A 7,500-nucleotide genomic window follows, 5' to 3' on the forward strand; every position below is an offset into this window, starting at 1 on the left:
AGGGGGGGCCCATGGGCCAGCAAGGAGTTTCTGATGAACATCGGCCGGGACATTTTGACGGCGGGGCAAGACGTAGTTGTTATTGAGGGTGAAGGGTTTGTCCTCAGCTGGTTGATTGTCGAATGGTCGGGGCTGCCGGGCCGGTTACCGATTTGCCCGGCCGGCTTGATCAACCATTTGCCCGAGCCGGGTTGGTTACCGAATTGTCAGGGTTGGGCTTGGTTAACCATTTGTCCGAGCCGGGTTGGTTAATGAATTGCCATGCCCGGGTTGGTTAACGCAGTTTCAGGGTTGGGCTTGATTAACGATTTGCCCGAGCAGGGTTGGCTAACGCATTGTCAGGAGCGTGCGCGGTTGGTTCACGAAACTGCCTGTTCCGGGTTTCTAGAGCGTTGTCAGGCCCGGCCGGCCGGGTTAGCGGGTTGCCAGACCCAACTTGACGAAATTCAGTGCGGCGCGGGTAAACGGCGGGAGTAACTATGACTCTCTTAAGGTAAGGAGGGGGGCCCATGGGCCAGCAAGGAGTTTCTGATGAACATCGGCCGGGACATTTTGACGGCGGGGCAAGAACTAGTTGTTATTGAGGGCGAAGGGTTTGTCCTCAGCTGGTTGATTGTCGAATAGTCGGGGCTGCCGGGCCGGTTACCGATTTGCCCGGCCGGCTTGGTTAACCATTTGCCCGGGCCGGGTTGGTTGGCGAATTGTCAGGTTTGGGCTTGGTTAACCATTTGCCCGGGCCGGGTTGGTTAGCGAATTGTCATGGTTGGGTTGGTTACCGAATTGTCGGGTTTGGGCTTGGTTAACGATTTGCCCGAGCAGGGTGGGTGAACACATTGTCAGGAGCGTGCGCAGTTGGTTCACGAAACTGCCTGTTCCGGGTTTCTAGAGCATTGTCAGGCCCGGCCGGCCGGGTTAGCGCCTTGCCAGACCCAACTTGACGAAATTCAGTGCAGCGCGGGTAATCGGCGGGAGTAACTATGACTCTCTTAAGGTAAGGAGGGGGGGCCCATGGGCCAGCAAGGAGTTTCTGATGAACATCGGCCGGGACATTTTGACGGCGGGGCAAGACGTAGTTGTTATTGAGGGTGAAGGGTTTGTCCTCAGCTGGTTGATTGTCGAATAGTCGGGGCTGCCGGGCCGGTTACCGATTTGCCCGGCCGGCTTGGTTAACCATTTGCCCGGGCCGGGTTGGTTAACGAATTGTCAGGTTTGGGCTTGGTTAACCATTTGCCCGGGCCGGGTTGGTTAGCGAATTGTCATGGTTGGGTTGGTTACCGAATTGTCGGGTTTGGGCTTGGTTAACGATTTGCCCGAGCAGGGTGGGTGAACACATTGTCAGGAGCGTGCGCGGTTGGTTCACGAAACTGCCTGTTCCGGGTTTCTAGAGCATTGTCAGGCCCGGCCGGCCGGGTTAGCGGCTTGCCAGACCCAACTTGACGAAATTCAGTGCAGCGCGGGTAATCGGCGGGAGTAACTATGACCCATGGGCCAGCAAGGAGTTTCTGATGAACATCGGCCGGGACATTTTGACGGCGGGGCAAGACGTAGTTGTTATTGAGGGTGAAGGGTTTGTCCTCAGCTGGTTGATTGTCGAATAGTCGGGGCTGCCGGGCCGGTTACCGATTTGCCCGGCCGGCTTGGTTAACCATTTGCCCGGGCCGGGTTGGTTAACGAATTGTCAGGGTTGTGCTTGGTTAACCATTTGCCCGAGCAGGGTGGGTGAACGCATTGTCAGGAGCGTGCGCGGTTGGTTCACGAAACTGCCTGTTCCGGGTTTCTAGAGCGTTGTCAGGCCCGGCCGGCCGGGTTAGCGGGTTGCCAGACCCAACTTGACGAAATTCAGTGCGGCGCGGGTAAACGGCGGGAGTAACTATGACTCTCTTAAGGTAAGGAGGGGGGCCCATGGGCCAGCAAGGAGTTTCTGATGAACATCGGCCGGGACATTTTGACGGCGGGGCAAGAACTAGTTGTTATTGAGGGCGAAGGGTTTGTCCTCAGCTGGTTGATTGTCGAATTGTCGGGACTGCCGGGCCGGTCAACGATTTGCCCGGCCGGCTTGGTTAACCATTTGCCCGAGCCGGGTTGGTTAATGAATTGCCATGGCCGGGTTGGTTAACGCAGTTTCAGGGTTGGGCTTGGTTAACGACTTGACCGTGCAGGGTTGGTTAACGCCTTGTCAGGAGCGTGCGCGGTTGGTTCACGAAACTGCCTGTTCCGGGTTTCTAGAGCATTGTCAGGCCCGGCCGGCCGGGTTAGCGGCTTGCCAGACCCAACTTGACGAAATTCAGTGCAGCGCGGGTAATCGGCGGGAGTAACTATGACTCTCTTAAGGTTAAGGAGGAGGGCCCATGGGCCAGCAAGGAGTTTCTGATGAACATCGGCCGGGACATTTTGACGGCGGGGCAAGAACTAGTTGTTATTGAGGGCGAAGGGTTTGTCCTCAGCTGGTTGATTGTCGAATCGTCGGGACTGCCGGGCCGGTCAACGATTTGCCCGGCCGGCTTGGTTAACCATTTGCCCGAGCCGGGTTGGTTAATGAATTGCCATGGCCGGGTTGATTAACGCATTGTCAGGGTTGGGCTTGGTTAACGATTTGCCCGAGCAGGGTGGGTGAACGCATTGTCAGGAGCGTGCGCGGTTGGTTCACGAAACTGCCTGTTCCGGGTTTCTAGAGCGTTGTCAGGCCCGGCCGGCCGGGTTAGCGGCTTGCCAGACCCAACTTGACGAAATTCAGTGCGGCGCGGGTAAACGGCGGGAGTAACTATGACTCTCTTAAGGTGTAAGGAGGGGGGCCCATGGGCCAGCAAGGAGTTTCTGATGAACATCGGCCGGGACATTTTGACGGCGGGGCAAGAACTAGTTGTTATTGAGGGCGAAGGGTTTGTCCTCAGCGGGTTGATTGTCGAATTGTCGGGACTGCCGGGCCGGTTAGCGATTTGCCCGGCCGGCTTGGTTAACCATTTGCCCGAGCCGGGTTGGTTACCGAATTGTCTGGGTTGGGCTTGGTTAACCATTTGTCCGAGCCGGGTTGGTTAATGAATTGCCATGGCCGGGTTGGTTAACGCAGTTTCAGGGTTGGGCTTGATTAACGATTTGCCCGAGCAGGGTTGGCTAACGCATTGTCAGGAGCGTGCGCGGTTGGTTCACGAAACTGCCTGTTCCGGGTTTCTAGAGCGTTGTCAGGCCCGGCCGGCCGGGTTAGCGGCTTGCCAGACCCAACTTGACGAAATTCAGTGCGGCGCGGGTAAACAGCGGGAGTAACTATGACTCTCTTAAGGTAAGGAGGGGGGCCCATGGGCCAGCAAGGAGTTTCTGATGAACATCGGCCGGGACATTTTGACGGCGGGGCAAGAACTAGTTGTTATTGAGGGCGAAGGGTTTGTCCTCAGCTGGTTGATTGTCGAATCGTCGGGACTGCCGGGCCGGTCAACGATTTGCCCGGCCGGCTTGGTTAACCATTTGCCCGAGCCGGGTTGGTTACCGAATTGTCTGGGTTGGGCTTGGTTAACCATTTGTCCGAGCCGGGTTGGTTAATGAATTGCCATGGCCGGGTTGGTTAACGCAGTTTCAGGGTTGGGCTTGATTAACGATTTGCCCGAGCAGGGTTGGCTAACGCATTGTCAGGAGCGTGCGCGGTTGGTTCACGAAACTGCCTGTTCCGGGTTTCTAGAGCGTTGTCAGGCCCGGCCGGCCGGGTTAGCGGCTTGCCAGACCCAACTTGACGAAATTCAGTGCAGCGCGGGTAATCGGCGGGAGTAACTATGACTCTCTTAAGGTTAAGGAGGGGGGCCCATGGGCCAGCAAGGAGTTTCTGATGAACATCGGCCGTGACTTTTTGACGGCGGGGCAAGGACTAGTTGTTATTGAGGGCGAAGGGTTTGTCCTCAGCTGGTTGATTGTCGAATCGTCGGGACTGCCGGGCCGGTCAACGATTTGCCCGGCCGGCTTGGTTAACCATTTGCCCGAGCCGGGTTGGTTAATGAATTGCCATGGCCGGGTTGATTAACGCATTGTCAGGGTTGGGCTTGGTTAACGATTTGCCCGAGCAGGGTGGGTGAACGCATTGTCAGGAGCGTGCGCGGTTGGTTCACGAAACTGCCTGTTCCGGGTTTCTAGAGCGTTGTCAGGCCCGGCCGGCCGGGTTAGCGGCTTGCCAGACCCAACTTGACGAAATTCAGTGCGGCGCGGGTAAACGGCGGGAGTAACTATGACTCTCTTAAGGTAAGGAGGGGGGGCCCATGGGCCAGCAAGGAGTTTCTGATGAACATCGGCCGGGACATTTTGACGGCGGGGCAAGAACTAGTTGTTATTGAGGGCGAAGGGTTTGTCCTCAGCTGGTTGATTGTCGAATTGTCGGGACTGCCGGGCCGGTTAACGATTTGCCCGGCCGGCTTGGTTAACCATTTGCCCGAGCCGGGTTGTTTAGCGAATTGCCATGTATGGGTTGGTTAACGAATTGTCGGGTTTGGGCTTGGTTAACGACTTGACCGTGCAGGGTTGGTTAACGAATTGTCGGGGTTGGGCTTGGTTAACGATTTGCCCGAGTAGGGTTGGTTAGCGAATTGTCCGGGTCAGACTGGTTAACGAATTGGCATGTCCGAGTAGGTTAACGAATTGCCAGAGCCAGCTTGGTTAACGAATTGTCCGGCTGGGTTGGTGCACTCATTGCCAGGACAGGGTTGTTTAATGAATTGTCCGTTCCCAGTTGGTTCACGAATTGGCAAGGCCAGGGTGGTTAAGGAATTGTCCGGGCCAGGTTGGTTAACGAATTGCCCGTCCTGGCTGGTTAACGAATTGTCAGGGTCAGGTTGGTTAACGAATTGCCATGGCCGGGTAGGTTAACGAATTGCCAGAGCCAGCTTGGTTAACGAATTGTCCGGCCGGGTTGGTTAACGAATTGTCCGTTCCCAGTTGGTTCACGAATTGGCAAGGACAGGGTGGTTAACGAATTGTCCGGCCGGGTTGGTGCACTCATTGCCAGGACAGGGTTGGTTACCGAATTGTCCGTTCCCAGTTGGTTCACGAATTGGAAAACCAGGGTGGTTAAAGTATTGTCCGGGCCTGGTTGGTTAACGAATTGCCCGTCCTGGTTGGTTAACGAATTGTCCGGGTCAGGTTGGTTAACGAATTGCCAGGGTCTGGTTGGTTACCGAATTGTCCGGCCGGGTTGGTGCACTCATTGCCAGGACAGGGTTGGTTGACGAATTGCCCGTCCTGGTTGGTTAACGAATTGCCAGGGTCTGGTTGGTTACCGAATTGTCCGGCCGGGTTGGTGCACTCATTGCCAGGACAGGGTTGGTTAACGAATTGTCAGGGTCAGGTTGGTTAACGAATTGCCAGAGCCAGCTTGGTTAACGAATTGTCCGGCCGGGTTGGTTAACGAATTGTCCCGGCCAGGTTGGTTAACGAATTGCCAGAGCCAGCTTGGTTAACGAATTGTCCGGCCGGGTTGGTGCACTCCTTGCCAGGACAAGGTTGGTTAACGAATTGCCCGGTTCCGAATGGTTAACGAATTGCCCGGTCCCGGTCGGTTCACGAATTGCCCGCCCGCTGATTGTTAACTTTTCGCACCGGCGGGGGATGGCTTGGGTAACGAGCCTCCAAGATCTGTCGGTTAACCATTTGCCCGGTGGCAATTCGTTAACCAAGTCCGCTCCGGAAGTCTGGATGGGGGTCGGATTTGCCGGCCGAGGCCGACCCGGAGTTCCAGAGGCTCGGCCGCCGGGGTCAGATTCGGCCGCCCCTTTGACACATGCAATTTCTGTACGGGGGCATTGGCGGGGTTCCTGCAGATATATAGGGAGGCCGTTTTCACGAGTTGTTGAAGTATTCGGTAGATGGCACCGGCCTCCCCAATTGGTTAACCCGGGCCACGCGGCAGCTTTTCCGCACGATTCCGAAGATTGCCGGTATGGATTTTCGGACAAATACCCAATCGCGGAAGTCTGTCAGCGGGACCTATTCGCAGGCCCATGCCGGCCGAGGGGCGGCATTTTCCGTATGACTACCGGTGCTCCGGCCGCCGAATGGAAACCTTGCCCGAATGAATTTCTGACAAAGTCCCGAGGCGGGAGCCAGTAAGGGGACGTATTCGGCGGGCCGTGCCGGCCGAGCGGCGGCATTTTCGGAGGGACAACCGCAGGTCCCGCCGTCGATCCGAGACCTTGGCTGAAGAGTCGAAAGTAATCTAAGTCCCGACTCGGAAGTCAGAATGAAGGCGACTTCGGGGCCCTCCTGCCGACCGAGGCGGCCGATCGACGGCGGCACTACCGGAGGGCCGCCCGCCGAGCCAGCCGCGTGCCCTCGGCGCCACGCCGGTTAACCAATTGCCGTCGGAAGCCTGTGAAGGTCGGATCTGCCCCGTCGGGCGGGCCCGAGGTGCCCCGCGACCGGCATGAGCTCCGGGCGTCGTGCCGCCGGTTTGACACATGTCATTGTTGCACGGTCTGTCGCGGCTCTGGTTAACGAGTTAGGCCCGGAAGTCACTATGGGGGTCGGATTTGCCCCGCCTGGCGGGGCCAGAGTGCGACCTTCCCGGTAGGACTTCCGGGAGGCATCCCGCCGACTTGACACATGCAATTTCTGTACGGGGGGATTGGCGGGGTTCCCGGAGATTTACGGGAACACGTTTTCCAGACACACTTAGCAGGGTGACTAGTGGTACGGTTGACACAGTGCAGAGTTCTAAGTGAGCCTTACTCAATTGTGACTCAGTAAGCGGGAGGCCGGGCGAGCTCCGACTTACAATGATAAAAGCTTTTTTTCGCTGTTTCCGAAAAAAATGACAAAGTCCAAGAACGCAGCGGGGGCTGCGGACAGACAGAGTCTGAGCGCGGACCGCGGGCGGCGGCCGGCAGACCGACGGTGGCAAAAGCTTTATATCGATCCGAAAAGCAAAGAGGCATTGTGTGTACCAAGACGGAGAAGGGACAAGCCTGCCGCTGGTGCCCTCGCGAGTGTCGTCTGCGTTAGACCTCTGTTCCCCGATCGATCCGGCTTGGTCGGTCCTACCTTTGGGAGAGGCCGAGTGGAAGCGACGGTCTCGACACGTGCGCCGAACTTCCGTGCTCGGCTCGTTACCATCTCCGGAGGTGGGCAGGTGGGTCTGCCGCGGGGCGGCCCGATTGCCGACCGAGGGCTTCATGCTTTGGGCGGAATTGACGTTGGGCATTCGCACGTTTGCACCACGATCGATTGACGGAGTCTCCCGCCGGCGGACGGGACTGCTGTGCGCATAGATGACGGGGGCCGGTCGAACGACCGTCGACCATCCCGAGAAGGCAGCTACACCCACGCGCATATACCTAGGCGGTGAAGGTGCGGACCTCACCGGCGCGATCGACGGGGTGGGATGGCGAGGCGTTCACCGGCGCGGCGTTAGGCCCTGGGCCGACGGAGGCGAGCGGCGACCGTCGACCGTCCTGAGAGCCAGCTCGGCGGAAGGGTGCGGGTGCGGACCTCACCCAGCGACGCGGCTCGATAGGGGATGGCGCGGCACTG

The sequence above is a fragment of the Mobula birostris genome, unplaced genomic scaffold, assembly GCF_030028105.1.
Source record: "Mobula birostris isolate sMobBir1 unplaced genomic scaffold, sMobBir1.hap1 scaffold_3033, whole genome shotgun sequence".
NCBI classification, from domain to species: Eukaryota; Metazoa; Chordata; class Chondrichthyes; order Myliobatiformes; family Myliobatidae; genus Mobula; species Mobula birostris.